General features: G+C 38.8%; 1 protein-coding gene and 1 long non-coding RNA gene across 5 annotated transcripts in view; one reads left to right on the forward strand and one right to left on the reverse strand.

The window, feature by feature from the left end:
* LOC114013279 (uncharacterized) overlaps positions 1-17,658 on the forward strand; it is a 75,548-nt gene that overhangs the window by 50,868 nt on the left and 7,022 nt on the right. For both annotated transcript variants that reach the window (XR_003556168.2, XR_003556169.2), the window contains exon 3: positions 8,091-8,186. This is a non-coding gene — a long non-coding RNA (uncharacterized LOC114013279). The remainder of the gene's footprint in view (positions 1-8,090; positions 8,187-17,658) is intronic.
* Positions 1-17,658, reverse strand: part of CDYL2 (chromodomain Y like 2) — a 61,999-nt gene that overhangs the window by 32,294 nt on the left and 12,047 nt on the right. The gene's annotated exons all lie outside the window — the stretch shown is intronic.

The following is a 17,658-nucleotide window of genomic DNA, read 5'->3' on the forward strand; positions in this document are numbered from 1 at the left end:
AAAGTATTTATGAAATTGGGTCAAATTTCATAAATGGTTTTAGAAAAAACGTTCAGAAAGGAAATATATTTAGGAGAGACTAAGCATTTCATTACAAGATTTTCAGAACAAAACTGTCAATGTTTCACTTCTAATTTATGTAGCAAAACTAAGATGAAGAGGGACTAAATAAGCTGAAGACAATGTTTTGTTTCTGGTCAACCCTCTTTTCAATTTATTGTTTTGCTGGGGAGAAAATGAAAAAAATGTGGCTTGATCCAAAATTAGTTGTTTTCCTTGAGTATTTTGGTTCAGCCATCATACCCACTGTCTTGACTAATGATGCATAAAAAGTCTGAGTAGATATTTGCCTCATCCTCATTACTGCCTCATTGTTCATTACTGAATGCATTTGAGGGTAGCATCGAATGTACTTGACCTCTCAACATGGTCCCTTTTCTTTCTCGGGGCTTTAAGTTCTTCACTGATACTTATTCCCCGCAAAGTGCCACTGTGCTCCTTCACCACATACAGTGAAGTGCTTCAGTGTAGGCATAAATATCAGGGTTTTACCCACACCTGGTACTTTCTGTCCCAGTCTCCTTCTATTCACAGTCCACAGTAATAACAAACATCACTACTTTGTTTTTTTAATGATGAATATTTGTTTTAACGGGTAGTATATAAAGTAATAATATTTCGCATTTACTTAAGGTTACACAGATTCATATAAGCTTTCTTAATGAGAAATATTTCTGTGACAGCTAGTGATTAATAGAAATAATACTTTCATTCCTTCCCTAGAATAAGCAAAACACAGTCCTGAGAATACGCAGAAAAATATCTATGGTTTCAATGTCTGATTTTCCATTTGTCCCCTCAGTTCTGCCTTTAACAAGAACCGAATGACATCTTCCAAAAGTGACCTTAGTAGATGCAGTTTGCCACATCCTTGAATTCACTATATTTGGTTTGGAAAACTAAGTAATTAAATTTATTAAAAGTGAAATGACTGCAAACAAAGTTTGCAGGTGTATCAACAGTTAAGAGAGTGTTAGGATTGACATACACCATTACTTGCCTTTTTTCTACATTCTTTCTATATGCCCCTCTTGTCTAATTTCGGATGAGTTGAGGTGCTGATATATCACCATATAAATGTGTTTAAAGAGAACCGATAGAATGAGACCATGGCATCTGTGCAAATGCACTTGCAACAAACACAGTTTTTATCTTCCAACTAGCCTTAAACCTAGCTCTATACACAGCTGCACAAACTAGGATGAAAATCATAATAAAAGCCTATTTTTTAAAAAAGAAAAATAATTGTATTCTGAACAATGTGAAATAAAAAAAAAATAATAATCAATTACAGTACAAATATGTAGAGCTTAATAAACTTAGTGTTGTGCTTATATATGCAGGTACAATACACATCTTCCTTCACAGAAGATTCAGGGTCAAAATCACTCATTTAACAGTGCAGTGTTACTGTCCACTTATAAAAAAACCCTACAAAACCCACCAAAACACCAAACAACCGTCCACCTAGGCTAAGTTAAAAGAGGGTAATTCCTATTGAATTTTTTCTACAGGTATAACTGTAAAGTCAGAACAGCGTATCTTACAGTTCACAGTTCTAAAGAGCATAAATAAAAATCCTTACGTTCCTAGAAGACAGCTTCCAGGAGATCAGTTAACCTCCAGAAAGGTTTGGAGGACTGCCTGTCTACTTAGTGATTTCCAAAATAAGTACATGTCATCTCCTCTTCTTGCCATGTGCACCTATGTAAACAATTTAAACTGTAATCTGTGATGCTCAGATGGTCTCTGTTAGTGTACTGTACAGGGCAGCAGACTGATTTCATGACATACACTAGAAAAACTGCTTTTCATTACTATAAATTACAGGACTTGCACTGGTTTATGTGTTTTTTTCATTGGAGGCCTTTGTCCCATGTTGTGCCTCAGGGTGTTGGAAGGGTATTTGAAGGAAGTGCCAAGGAAAGAAAGGCAGTAAGATTTCTGAGAGAGATAAAGGCCATCTGATTCAACATGTCTGTCTTCTAAAAATTCATGACTGCCCTAACTTCCTCCTTTTTGTTACCTCTGCTTAGAAATAATGTGTCTCATTAGTTGCAACACTCTTGCTTGCTTGCATTTGTAAGTTATTTGTGTTCCTCTTCTATTTGTATTTAAATTCTCAAAATCTGGTAATTGGAGCATTTGTTCCAGATGTACAAAAAATATGGCACTGTATCTTGTGAAGCAGTCAGTATTCACATTAGAAAAATAATACTGGAATGGATGCTGGGTCTCTCTTCAGAATCTGACCCACAGTTTAAAACGTAGGGCCAATCAATGTGCCAGCTAGTGACACCCACCCCCTCCCAGCAGCAAATCTGTGTAGTTACCTGGAAGGTCAAAATGAAAGTGAAAGGGCTAGATAGTAATAAAAATGAAAGAGAAGACATTCCTCATCTGAATTATTCACAGGGAAAACATCAAATGACATCTTCGCAGGAATTTCAGTGAACACCCCATTAATGTCAAGAAGACACTGCTTTTTATTCAGTTCCTTTTTTCTCTTCTTAAGCATATAGATTTTTAATTTTCTACAACCTTCTTAGAATCAAAAGAGGTCTTAAACTTGCTAGGGAAATCCCCAAAGTTCCGCATTTTCACTGGAAAAAGCTCATCAAGCCTTATATTACGCATGGTTGCAAACCACCGCATTAGGTGTACGTCCTCCAACACATACATACGAAGACTTACAACAGAACAACTGCGAAGACTTACAACAGAACAACTGTGTGCTGTAAAAGCTCCTGCTGCTCACTGTACGTAAGGCTGGATCTTTGATCTTCCGCTCCTGACAGGCAGCAACGCTGTAGAGGCTTCCAGCTACATGACTCCATGGTCCAGGTTTATGTAGAAACCCAGAAACCACTGCAAGTTAGTTGTATGTTACAGTAGTGACGTGGCAATTAGAAACTACTGCTAAAAGTGGTGTTTTCACATTCCTGAGACTTCTCCGGACGCAGCATTTTGCCTGCATGAGTACACACTGCTAGTTACCTTCTCTGGCATTCAGGTGTTTTAAAGAAACTGAAAGATTCAGTTGAGGCACTTAGGCAAGCAACGTGATTTCCTCTTTGTGTAAGGAGTCTTCTGGAAGAAGGAGCTTGCCTTTATTAGCAGTCCAGATCAAATGAAGCCCTAGCTGAAAGCTTGCAGAAAAAGAGCCAGCCGCAGCTTCCATGTAGACTCATCTCTGATGACCTCACATCATTTTTCTTGGAAGTCCCGCCTTTCTCTGAAATTCAGTCTCATTGAACCTGGAATTCTGGTCTGGTCTCTGTTGTTCCTTACTAGCTGAAAACTGCCCTGATGCCACATCAACTGCCTGGTTCCACACGAGGGCTGTGTTTTCCCCTTGATGTCATCTGTCCCTGTTGCTGATTCTACTAACAGAACCTGGTTTTGTGCCCTTCTCCCATTTTGTTTACAGCAGCTTTCACCTGGTCAGAACTCTGTTAAAGCCATTTCCCTCTCTTGCTATAGATTTAAAGATGTAATCTAAATAACTAACTTTTATTAGGATATTTAAGTGTATGTATGTAAATAATACCTGTGGTGGAAGTGCCTCAATCATTGTGGGTTTTGGAGCAAACTGGAATAATAATACTAATAGACACAAGAATCTTGCACTGGAAGAAGGGCATTTTTGTATAGACTGATACTGTCCCTTGGGAAAGGGCTGGAAAAGGAAAATTGACAAGATGACATAGGGGGAAGGGACTTCTTGGTCAACATGTATAGTCCCCGTCACTGTAGGCAATTACATCATATAAACACTTTCATATTGGCTATGTTCATAATACAGAACATATTTCTTCCCCAGGCTCATTGCTGATAGGTTGCATAGCAAACAGCTGTTCATTCTTCAATGTAACCATTTTGTAAAAAATATTTTAGGTTTTCATTTGGAAAGCAAGGCAGTTTTCAAAGGTGCAAGAAATGCGCACTAAAAAATAAAGGCATTCTTTAGCAGTGGGTTAAAGTAATCTTGACAATGTTCTTTATACAGAGGAAGCACAGGATTTTTCCCTTTGCAGTCCACGTGTGCACCCCTGTCATCAAAAGAGCTGGGAATGCAATGTGGGAGCCATCTCTTTAGGGCTGTTCCTCCGTACATGGTTTAACCCTTTCACTTACAAACATTAATCAACACGTACAACTTATGTGGAAATCCAAAGAACACGGGGTGGGGTCTATTGATTTTAAAGCATAATGATGCATTTCATTTATCAAATCTGTGTTTTCTTTTGTAAAATAAACCAGTTCATTATTATATTTCCATGCTGATATTCCGTAAGGAAAGGAAAGCAAGAAGCAGGGCATACCAAATTCTTGGTGTCCTTTATGTTAAAAAGTGGTCAGGTCTCCACACACCCTCTACAAACTTGCTAGTGCCACTTATTTCAGAATGAATCTGTTAGAATGCTCTCTCAAACATTTGAATTTGATGATGAATGCTTACTTTTATTTCAGTACTAAAGTACAGCTGGTAGATTTTACTATACTGCTAGATTTGTTTTGCACATTATAATGCACAGTTTAAATTTAGAAACAACAGAAATTTTCTTGGTTTGACGACCAAGAAAGTAAAAAATAAATGCTATTCCTATTTACTATCATAAGCGAAATTTAAAAACACAGTTAGTGTATGCTGCTAATCTAAGAGAATTGACACATGCATGAAGTTTGCTGTAAGCAGAACTGTACTTGTACAGTCTGTCTCTGTGACAAGCACAGAAGACTAAAAGATGAACGAGAAATCTAAATTCAAGGAGACAAAATATTTTGCTAAGCTCTACAAAGAGCTGGCTGTTTTGGACACATGTATGGCTCTCAGCTTTCTAATACCATGGACTTCTTCCTCACGTGTTTCTCGGCTCAGTTCAATGGGATTCTCCCGTTTGAATCTGAATTTTATACTGTCTGAATTTTATACTGTCTGAAAGAATGTGTAGGGGAAACATGTATGTTTATCAGAAAAGCAAAGTTCAGCACAACCTGTTAAGGACCTGATTCTGCCTATGCTTCCTTCACAGTACTGCAATTCAGCAGAGTTATTCCCCCTTTACTTAGATGCAAGTAAAATCCAAGTGGGAGTCCCCGGGACTTAAACCGTGAGGTTTTTTACTTTTATTTTAAAAGCAGTTTATAGGAATGGGAGCAGGACTTGAAGAGGCTTCTAAGCAAACCAGTGTTTATGGGAACATATCACAGTTCTTTTAGTAAAACTGCCCTGGAATTTGTTAAAAATACTCATGTTTCCAAACAGATGTGAAATGTGTAAGCAGTAGTGAATAAATAAAAATATGACTATCACTAAAGGTGATTTTCACCAACATTAAAGCAAGTCCAGAAATGTGGGAAGCAATTACTAATTTACATAAAAGCTGCACCTGAAATCATTAGGAAAAAACCTGCTGTTTTCTTTTACGTTCATTTACAGTTTGTTCCTGTTTACCTTGTTCAGTTCTAGCTTATTTTGTGTTCTGTTGTACACTGCCCTCAGTCTTTTTCTCCACCATATGGGCCTCATTCAGATTCAACTTAAGGCCAGGACTTCAGTGCAACACTTTTACATCCATCCCAAAGCTTAGCCAGAAGTGAAGATTCCACATTAAAAAAATACAAAGGTTCAGCTATAATACAGTATAAATAAATATTTGAATTACTCTGCTGAACTACCACTCAGTGACTCATTGCTTTACAAATGCTACTGGTACAACTGTCATAAAATAAACCACATGTTCTTGTGTGGTAGGTAGAAAAATATTTGCTTAACCCTTTTACAGCAAAGTGGTAAACTTGAACAGAAAGAGTGCAAGCCTAGGTTTTGGGGAGCTGTTCGTCACTTGGTGGTTTCCCTGGGTGCTGAGGACTTAGGATTGCTATGTAAGCACGAGCTTTCAGCTGTTCAGAGAGGCTTTACCAACTTAGCGTGACAACTGAGAACTGTCCGAGGGCAGCTCGCTGGCTTTGCAAAGCTTACAGGCCAGGGAGATCCAGGCGGATACAGCCCACTCAGAGGGCTAACAAGGCGCTAATGGTCAGCCTAAGTGGCCATTGTACAACAGCTCTCCTTAACAAAGTCTTTGCACTCAGTTTTACAGGGGTCTTTGCAAGAGGACAATGTAATGGCTTTGCAGGTATTTTCAAGGAGCCTGCCCTGGATTGAAACGATAGCTTGATAAAAGTAAGGCTCTGTATTAGAAAACAGGACAAATGGACAATTACAGCATGTATTAGGTAGTTACTCCAAGATAAGGGATGTGGAATAGCAATTTTTGGGTATGGTATGTGAAGAATCTCCGGTGAAAGTTATGTGTTTTCTAGCTACTGTAACACAGGGAGATGCAAGTATTTTTGAAATGATCAATACACATTTGACAGAGCAGCAAGTCAGAAAGAATTCCCAGCTTACACACCCGAACGTGAAGAAGGATGGTAATCTCTCCCGCACCACTGAGAGGAGGGAGAAGAAAATGAACTCGCTGTGTTACATTAATGCCTGGACAGGGATAAGGAAATGTCAGAAGGATAAATCCTATATCCATTTCATGCTTTCTATCCAAACTAGAATAGGAAGCAATTGGTTTGGAGCATCCATATAGCAAAGGTAGTAACAGTCAAATTTGTGAATAATACCACGCAGGGATAGGTTTTAGAAGGAAAGGGCTAAAAATAGGTAACTTTTTACAATATAGAAGGTTGAGGGGTGATCCTTTAAGTGAAAAGCTGAAGTAGCAGTTTGTAAAGTAGTGGGATAATAAGAGAAGTCATGAAACACAAAGGTTTCTTTCAGAATTCAGTAGAATTCTTCATTTTCTTGGTTACACAAATGAAGCTAATGTGATGGCAGAATATGGGAACGAGCCAAAAAGAAAGGTAGAGCAGAAAAAAAGAATAAAGAAACATGCTTTAGGCAACTATAATGGCATGATAGGAGCACAGAATTTTATAAGGAAGTATCCAGGATACCAGTGCAACATCACAGAAAAATGGCACATGAAATTTCAAAAATTATCTGTGAAGGAATAATTGTCCAAAAGGAAGAATAATACATCATTATCCCCTCAAAAATAGCATTCAGATGAGCAGGGTCAGTAGCCCAGATTCTGGCCTCAGTTACTGCATTGGTTTCCACTGCAGATTTGTGTTTGAGATCCAAATTCTGTCCAGTATGAAACCAATTTACTACTGGTGCCTGGAAGGAACAAACTCTCTTAAAGACAGTAGTAAAGGCAGTTAAGCAAGCTGTAAGCCTTCATTAGGCAGATGCATTTCAAATCAGGTATCTGAGAGCTGCAGCCAGTTAGAAATCTGCATTTAAAAAGTGGGGACAGTGCTCTAAACCGTAGATGCAAAGGCATAAGAGCATATTCATTGATTTAACATAAGACTGTGTTTTGCAGCAATTAGATGGACTGTGTGTGAGGAGGATGTTTGCTTACAGTGTGGATGAAAGGCACTAACACATTTGTGCTTGTATAAATGGCTGCAGTGAGTCAGACTGACTACACCACACTGCCGGCAGGCTCCAGCCGCACGCTACCATGAAACTCCTCTGGCAATGGCAGAGTCCCCTGGGAGCTGCTAGCAGAACAGCATGCTGCGGAGGGGACAACCACAGGTTGCCCTTCTGCTGTCCTTAGGCTCTAAGTCCTCTTGAAAGCTGACTTTGGCAACAGATGGTCACCATTCCTTGACCTCAGTAAGTCCTGTTTCAGCTTGGTAATGCACACAAGCTAAGGAAGTGTTAAATGTTGAATCCATAGTTCTTTTAGATCGCTCTTATTCCTGATGATAGGCTTTCAGCCAAGTGTTGGCGGTACTTCCAGTTGTAGGGGTTGCTATCGACTGGAATCCATTACTCCTTTCAGGGGGGTCCCAAGGAACACACTGGGGTTTCTCTGGTGGACAGGTACAGATCTTGCCATCCTGCTAAAAATGCCTGCCAGATCACTCCAAGGGTTACCGTGGAAGCATGTGCCGCATCTCCATGCTGATGGCTATCTTCTCTTTCTGTTGGATAGGTGATGCAGATGCATCAAGCATCAGACCGAGACTGGAACTCTGATGAAGCTGAGGAACCATTTAGAAATGTCTGTACTCGAAGCAGTATTGAATATGTAAGTAGTGAATATATTACTGAGGAAATTTTCCATGTATTTGTTAGTCAGATTCCTAACTTGGCGGTTGTGTTAATACCTCAGCTGCTCCTGGATGCATTTACAGCAATGATGTGGCAGAGGGCTTTGATCCATGTGCCTCTGTAGGATGAGGCACTATATTTTAATAAACGTAGGATTTCTGAGATTTATTCCCCACATTTGTCTTACTGGGACTAGGGTAGTGTACCTTCCCTGCATGGCACTATGCCAGTCACAAACTGAAGCTGTGGAAGGCTGCAGCTGTCTGCTTGTTATTAATTGAGGGTTAGTGCAGAGACCAACACACATTGGTGCTCCAGCACCCATGCTGCTTTCCAGATACTTTACGAATGGAACCTTAAATTCACACTTTACGATAAGAAACCTCTGAGTCACATTTAATACTAAGATCCCACTGGCAAATGGTTTATGAAATTACAAACAGGAGTTTTAACAAATAGCTAATAAGTTGATAGAGACCTTTATCAATCTCTCACCCAATTACTCTTCTGGTTCTAAGGAATCCATAATAATCTTCTGATGTCCTCACTATCATCCCTAGCACAAACTATACATGTAGTCAAATGCTGGAACAAGTGTCCAGAGAGGCTGTGGAATATCTACCCTTGGAGACACTCAGAACCTTACTTAACAAAACCCTGACTAACCTAATTAAGTTGGTGCTGCTTTAAGCCAGGGGTTGGATCAGGTGATCTCCAAAAGTCCTTTCCAACCACCATTATTCTATGATTCTACGATGCGTAACTTGTGCCTAAAGTATTTACTAAAAAATCTTTATTAATTCTTTCCCACTTGCAAAAGCAGCTCCATTTGGAAAACCGAGCTCTATGCAATCTGTGGAAGTGGGTGTATGAACTGACTGAATTAAGCTGAGCTTAGATTTGCCAGGCAGCTGGAAGGGAGCTTCCCACAAGCAGTACTGAATTTCCTTCTTTCCTTGTCCCGATACCGTCAGGGTTTCTTGACTTTCAGGTCATAGGGCAAGAGCAACCTACTCTCTGAGATGTACAAGGGAGAGAGGGGTTGGATGACCAAGGTCAGCCAATCACAAGGTTAAAAAGATTGTCTTAGTCATCAAATGGACGTTTTTTGATATGAGATACATTGTGAAGTGATTATTCAGCGTATTTTCAGTGCTTCTATGAACATTCAGTATTTATGGTATAAGCAGAGCAAGGCATGTGACAAGTTGGGGTATGAACCATTATATGAACTGGTACGAACCAGTTGGTGTATGCTCCATGATAGCAGCTATGGAGTTGTTCTTCATCCAATATGAAGGAATTAAAGACAGGGATAAGATGGCTAACTCAGCATACATTTACCACAAAGATAAGAGGAAACATGCTAATAAAAATGTACTTGTAGTTCTTGTACCTATCCTGGAGGTTTGTGCTAAAAGAGTAACAGAATGGTCCACAGGACAGGATGCTTAGATGGGGCTTCAAAGTCTGAGTTTCTGTTTCTAGTTCTCACCACCTCAGCTGTTCTCTTCATTTTTATGTGCCTTATCTGAAAAGAACACCCTGTCTGTAAAGTGATTTCAGACCTGGTGTTGAAGATGGGAAAGGTGCATTGAAATAATTTTTATGTACAGCAGTCTCCAAAATGAAAATTTTGATGAAGCAAATGTGTTTTGAAGCCAAGTGAGCAATATAAAAATAGGAAAAAACTGCAAGACTAACTTGTGCTGTATATCTGCATTTAGTATTTGCGCTAGCTGCTGCTTGTATTTAGCAGTTCTGTAGCAGATTCTGCAGTATAATGTCCCGACAAGACAGAGAGGTTCCTAGCATGCTAGGGAGGGGTAAGAGACTCCTAAGCTGAATACACATTTCCTTGTGCTGGGAAAAAGTATCCACCTGGATTAGGTGGCTCTGGAATTACATAATCATTTTCTGATCACACTTCCACCTTTCTTTTTCCCCAAAGAGCAGCTGTGTACAAAGGCATACATAGAAAAAAATAACATAGAAATAAATAGTAATACACATGATGGAGGAGTGTTATATACTACTTCAACAGAAATACTCATAAATATTACTTTTATTGTGCTTGCCAGCTGTAGCCTAATGAAGGAACATAAACCTCATCCTTTTGGACTATTTTTAGGGATATTAACTTTTTAGGGATTAATAGGGTATCTAGAATGCAACTGAACTTGCCTTCTAGATAATAATAATAAGGAACTATTTTATGTCTTGATGCTTTGAAGGTTTCAAGAAGATATTCACGTGGTTAAAGGTTTTACTTTAATTCTAAAAAACCAAGAAACTTCAGGCGGTCATGAAAGAAGGATTTAAAAAACCTGACAATTTGCCTTTAAATAATCAGAGAATTTCCCTAGAGAGTATGTACTTCTCCAATTACTACTCTGAAATGTTATTTTCATAGTTACAAAGCACCATGCAAATCTATCCTACTAAATGGATACTAATGATCATTACTATTATTTAACAGTGTAACAGGTAGAGTTTGGAGCAGCGAGCACTTTCCTTTAATATGTAGTGTGCCATAATGTTTTACTTGTTCTTACAATTAAATGGTCAGAATATGTTAATACCAAAATCTAGTATAGAGTGTGTGTCAGGTAAGGGCTAATGACTGCTTAGTGCACCCGAAAGACAAATATGTTAGTTTTGCAGTAGAGAAATTCAACGTTATTCTGGGAAAGACCTTGCCCTTCGCTGCTGAACGCCACATGCGGTATTCAGAATAGGCACTGTGCAGTACAGGGCAAATACAACACATGCAGTACTGTATGCTACAGTATCTTTACAATTTGTGCCTTGTTGATTCCTTTAATGCACACAATTTCAAACAGTGCAGATTTTAAGAGGCAAGTTCACACCTGTGAATTACTTCTAAAGGAAATCAAGTATTTTACAACACATGCAAGGATATATGCTAGTTAGATGACAGCCACTGGGGGAAAATGAATGGATCGTTCTTCAGTTTCTCTCTAAATGGCAAGTCTTCTGAAGATGACGGTAAGGGAGAACAAAGTACATGAACCACCTGTACATCTCCTACTTGTTGTTGGAAATTCTCCTTACTCAGATGAGCACTCTGAGGTGTTTAGTAAATTCCTCTGATGGCCATATAATATCAAGTATGTTTTATTCAAGATAATGAAAACGTCTGAAATTTTCCACTTTCAGTTGTTTGATGATGTACTTTCTTATTTTTTAAACACTTCATAATACTATACGTATTAGCAATGGAGAGCCCTGTCCAAGTTAATAAATAAGCTACTTCAGCATTGCGTAAGGAACATAATTGCATTTTTTCTTCAACATAAAAAGCTATTTGGCTTCAGGTTTTTTATGGTAGACATTTAGAGAGCAAAGACATTTTTTAGGCTTTCTTCTACCCTAGAGTTAGTATTTTAGGATCTAGGTTCTTTCCCCTGTCTAATGCCTGTCTAGTTACAGGACCCATAAGTCAGGAACATGAGATCTAGTTAGGTAAGTAACTGTGGGCTTTGTTCAATGAATGGCATCCAATGATAATCTAAATACACTGCCTGTACAGTGAGAAAATTTATAATTCTAAAGAATTAGAGTCTGAAATAATTTATTTGTAACAGTAAAAAGTACTGAAAAGTACTACTACATGAGTGATACGCACTCACACACTAGAACTCATTCTCGAACAGTTCATCCCCATGCCTTTCTCAAAACTATAGATTTTTAACCACTGTTTAAAATAAAAAGCTAGTAAGATCCTGTTCATCAGATGTTCTAATAATAATGGTGAAAGAGACTGCATGTTTGAGCTTGAGCTTTCTAGCATTTTAGGTGTTTATTGCATAGTATAGTCTAAAAATGAAAAATACAAAACTAGTAAACTAAAAGTGACCTTCTAGGGTGAATGACATAGGATACGACAAAATTTCTTTCAGTGTCACCCATTTGACAAATAATTGTTCTGTGGCTCTAAAACTTTTTAGTGTCTTGATAACATTTTGAAAAAAAATTAGAATAAAACTAGAATACAGATCTAGAGTAAGTTTTATTACTATGGCACCCGAAGAAGTACCAGCGCCACTTCCATTTATGAGGAACGTATGTTCCTTTCCAGTATCGTGGCCCAGGCTTGTTTGTCTTTCTTGACATTACTTACAGGCTCAGATTCGCAGATTGGAAGGCCAGAATGGACAATTATATCCATCTAGCATGTCTTGGGTTACACAGGCATGTTTCTCATTCAGCAGTTCCACACCAGGCCCCAAATTCCGATTTAGTTAAACCACACCTATTAGAAGATCACTGCATCTTAATTTGAAGTGATTCACAGAAAGTGCACCATTGCTGTTAGTGAGTCTTTCTCAGTGCTATAAATAGCACTGTGCTATAACCTTAATGTTAAAAAGTGCATCTCGTTTCTACTTTATGAAGGGTAAACTTCCAGCCACTGGTGCCTTTTATATCTGTTTGCAGGATTTAAGGTTTGGAAAATGAAATTAGCTAAGTAGATTGCAGCTAACTGAACAGATGGTCTCCATATTTAAGTTTTGTAAAATTTGGGTGCTAATGTGATGGCTCTGTCTAAAATTTGTAGCTGCTACAGAAGCCATATTCTAAAACTTCATCCTAAGTGTTAGGGTTCATCACTTGTGTTTGAAAGTTTGAATTCACGTTTTTTCATATCATTTTCAGGGAGAACATTTTTATGAAGTGCAGAACTATAACAACCGCATTCACCAGACGAATGTAAGTCACTTATTTTCTTTGGTTTATTGCTTAGAAAAATAATGCATCTTTTAAAGGTGGCACAATTTTGACTAGAGCAGAACGAAAAACTAGATGTAAGGAAGTTGTGCAGTGTTCAGTTCTGTGCCTCAGTTTTATTCCTGCTATGCAAAAAGTTTACTACTTATTGTCTTAAATCTGTACCCCTGTGTTCAGTCATATGGACAAAAAGAACAGTCTTTCCTTGTGCTATACTGGATCACTGCATACAACTATATAATTACCCACATCTGTCTCCAAACTGCTTTACATCCGCATAAATCTGTGCCCTTTCTGAAACAGGACAACAACATCCTCTATTGTTTGTGAAAAATTCAAGTGCTAAGTATTTATTTGAATTTATTTAGAGTAATAATACTGTACAAGTACAAAACTTTAAAAAGAAGTCATATATGGAAGTTACACATGCTGTAAAAAAATAATATTCTACCTTTAAAAAAATTAATTTTTCAGCATTTGCGTTTTTTTAAACCACATGCTATGAATTCAAAAATACTAATAAAGCAAATTAAAACAGAACATTCAGGAATGTTCTGAAAGCAGACATATAAAGTGCTAACCAAATGTAAAGGAAGAGTTTAAATACTTTGAGTTTACTGGTTTGTATATGTTTTTACCATAATAAAGTACATTCAAGTCTTTCTCTCCAAAGGATCGGTATCTTTTGGATGCATGTGCCCAAAACCAAGAAAGGAGTTAACTTTGCTGACCTGAGAAACCATTCACTAGGCACAAGTGATTCAGCATAAACTGCCTTGTGGGAAATGAAGAAGTAACTGTATTTTCTTCTCAACCTCAAACTTACTAAATAATTTGTTGAGACTGTTGGGGTATGTAAAAGAACTGCTGTCACTTTAGAGCAGACAGTGAACCCAAAATTACATGATTTTCTCAAATGAAATTCATGACTACTGAATCAATTCCTACTAAAATAACGCAGTTCTGCATTTCAGAGATCAGGGAACTCCGTGGGGTAAATTCAGTCAGCAGTTTGCATTAGTGGTACATGAGCTCAGTGGTCCAGGGCAGCTGAGTAGGAGTGAGATTTTCATTCACTGATTTAAGTACATAAGCTACACTTCCCTGTCCTTGTAATACTTTTGTAGCCTACATGAAAGTTGTACATATTGTGGTTAATTTTGAAGCAAAGCTTTCCGTGGACTCAGCTGTGGACAACCTGTCTTACTCCAGGCAGCCGGGGTACCAGAGAGCCGGAGATGGGCGGTGGGGCTGCAGGGCTGCCAAAGGACTTTCCAAAGACAAAGCCAGCAACATCCTGCAAATTCCACTAGCAGCACGAGGGGGTGGGATGGGAAGAGCATGGAGCAGGGCTGAGCACACAGAAGTGCCTTAGCGCCTTCGAGTGGAACAAGCAGTTTGGGATTAGGAATGATCTTGAAATCACTGTACATATTGCTTACATTCTGTGTCCCTGCTGGTAGCGTGACTGCCTTATCTGTATGTCGCATGGGAGATTTACTACTTTCTTGAGCTACACACACACAAAAATGAGCAGCATAGATCTATCATAAGGAAAGGTACAGCAACCCTGTCATGTTCTAGGATGCCTTCATTTTCCTGAAAGAGCCACAGCCTTCTGCACTATGAGCATTCCAGCAAGTTGTGAATATTTTCACTTAAGGGCCAGACCCTCAGGTATCCTTTGGTTTTAAATATCTGAAAACCTTTTCAAAAGGCTTCATAAAAAAGGAAGGGAAAGATAGTTTTACCGAATAGTAGGAGAGCATTAATATTTTTAATATACCTAAACTATGTTCCTGCAAGTGAAAGCAGAACCTAGCACATCAGACATTACCCTAACCATCTGAGTCAAAAGCTATAGATTTTGTCTTAACAGAAGTCACAAAGCATTACACCACTGGTAGATTCTGATACATTATTTAAGCAGTGCTATATCATAGCTATGCACAACCAAACCTCCAGGACTGTAACGAGCAAGGTCAACTTGGTTAGTTGAAGTTCTGTTTTTAAAATGACTTTTATAAAAATATTTAGCCCTAGGGCTTTTAATTTTATTGGTATATCTACCATATTTATCAGCTTTCGGAACTTAAGCGCACTGGAATAATTTTATAGAAGTACTTTTACAGTTTAAGGATTCCAAAATAGACTGTCCAAGAATATATAATTTACGATATATGCCCATTAATAAAACTGCACTGTAGCCAGAAAATAGGTGTGATAGTATTTTTAAAATGATGCCAGTTCATCGCTCTGAGTAATTTTTAGGTTTCTATGGTGAATGTTTTTTCTGCAGAGAAGGCCTGAGAGTTTGCTGGCTGGCTGAGTCTTTCCTCCAGTGCATTTTCAGTCCTAACCACTATGGGACATAGGTGTTAGAAATAGTTTCCAGAAGCAACCTTTAACTTTAGGAGGACAGGGTGAGAACACTGCTTATTGTCAGACTGAATCCGTTACAGACACCCATTTCTTTTGATGACAGTGATTATATGACGTGGCTGATGAGGAGTTGATAGCCACGACTGTAGAATTAATAACTTGGGAGATCTCCTTCCACCCTGCTTTGCTAGAAATGAGATAAATGGTGCTGCACTGAATTTTGCCCTTTGAAGGTCAGTGTCCCTTCTGCACATGAAACGAATCTTTGCCATTCGTGGTTTACAAGAACAATATTAACATTCATGAATGTTTCAGCTTTAATCATGTGATGAGTCTGGTTGACAAAAATGCCAACTCCTTAGCTTCCGTGAGTTCTTATTTCACCAAGCAAATCCGTTTTTTTCTGTATGAGTATGGACCTCCCAGACTTCTGTGCACAGCTGCAAACATGGTGACCCAGGGCAGTGGGAGCCATTTGCGGCACCATGTCATTTAAACTCTGTTCAGAGAAGTCAGATCAACTTGATGCCAAAAAAGGCTGCTAAAGCAGGTGAGCTACTTGCACTAGGGATGCTGATGTTACTGAAATTGGTGCAGCATAGAACTGGTGCAGCTTTTCAGAGCTCTATAGTGCATATGACTTAAAGGTCAGCCTGAGAGCGCCGCTTTGCAGGACTGGCAACTCTAAAGAAACTCTCAGTCCTATATAGGATTTATTAAGCTCATTAAAATAACACCCAGTCCTAAATGAGCCACAGCTTTACTTACTCTCTGTTGTGGCTCTTGAAACTCAGAGAGTGTGATTCCCTCACACAATAGCAGCAAGAAACCACAGATCGAAAGCAGCTGCCACCATGTTTGCAAAGGGGAACATGCTCCTAACAGTCTGCAGTTTCTGTCCCAGAAGTGCTACTGGTTTACCCCATTCAGAGATGTCTCTGTTTGAGTCAGAGGTTCAAGTAACCTTCTCAGAAATGGAGCTGAAGACTAGTCACTTAGAAAGAAAAAAAACCCACACCCAGAGAAGTGACTGTAAACCATCCTTGGTTTAGCCTCTGTCTCCCCCAGTTACACTGCGTTTGTCGCTGCAAAGCCCTATTACACTGCTGTATAATCAGAGGGGGAATGAAAAGGTAGGTCTTTCTATCAGTTCTTCTGTGAGATCTAAGGCTTATCACGCAGTTCCTCTGCTAACCCTGAGGCTTACTACTCAAGTACTTTCCAAATCTTGAATAAGTGATATATCAAATACTAAATATCTGTAGGCAATCCCCAGATATCCCTTCGATGCCTGTAAAAGTGTATGCATTAAAATACACATCCAAAACATACCTTTGTGATTCTCAGTTTTAAACAACATCCTCGGCATGTAACCCTGCACTTTGAAAGACCAACTGCCACTGGACTGCAACTTTTGATTACTGGAGATGCTTGTGATCTTAGAATGGCTGCCTTTTGGTGGAAATAGGAGCAATAGCAGCTGGACACAAAGAAAGAAAGATGTTTAGGGACAGTTCTGCTAGAGCTGTTCTGAGCTGCACAAAACCCTAGAATTAATAAAGGAATCTAAAAATTTTACAGAAAGCATTATGTTAAGACAGAAATTATTTCAGTTACCCAAGGAATTCTGCCTTGTGGCTTGCAGGTTAAGCAGCATTATAGAATGCTGTCCTTGGTTTGTCAACAGTACTTTGGACACATATCTTGAAACAGACCATAGAAAATCAAAGGGCAGATACTCTAAGATGTAACAGTAATGCAGATTACATCTCCTAAATAAAAGAGTAGTTTACACATCTTAATTGACCAGTAAGCAAGACTTTTTTTCCCTTTATACTAAATAGGCTACAAGAGCAGCAGTTAATAGCTGCAGAGGAAAACTGCATCTGTCATGGTACAAATAGAAGGTCCAGTTCACATTAAAAGGAGACTTGCCTTTCTCTTCTGAACAGGGCAGGTTGTCAGTGGTATTTGATATGAGCGGATGAAGCACAAAAAATAACAGCAGCACAGCTGCAGAACAATTCAAATCACTGCCCACTGTAGCTTGTCAATAAGCGGTAACCATGCACACACTGCAATACTTGATACTACTTCTAAGGGCGAGAAATGTGGTATCACCGGCACTCACTAGAAATACTGTAAGTAATGTCATGTCAGAAAGCCAATGTGTAGGATGGTCAAACAATCCAGGAAAAAGATGCGGCATCTTTTGTGGCGCTCATGACCAAGCTAGGGGCCGCGCTATTCAATTGGAAGAAGCAGCAGTCTTCCACCAATTCTTTTAGCTAGTCCTTGAAACTTTCTGAGGCAGC

The sequence above is a fragment of the Falco peregrinus genome, chromosome 14, assembly GCF_023634155.1.
Source record: "Falco peregrinus isolate bFalPer1 chromosome 14, bFalPer1.pri, whole genome shotgun sequence".
Lineage (NCBI taxonomy): Eukaryota > Metazoa > Chordata > Aves > Falconiformes > Falconidae > Falco > Falco peregrinus.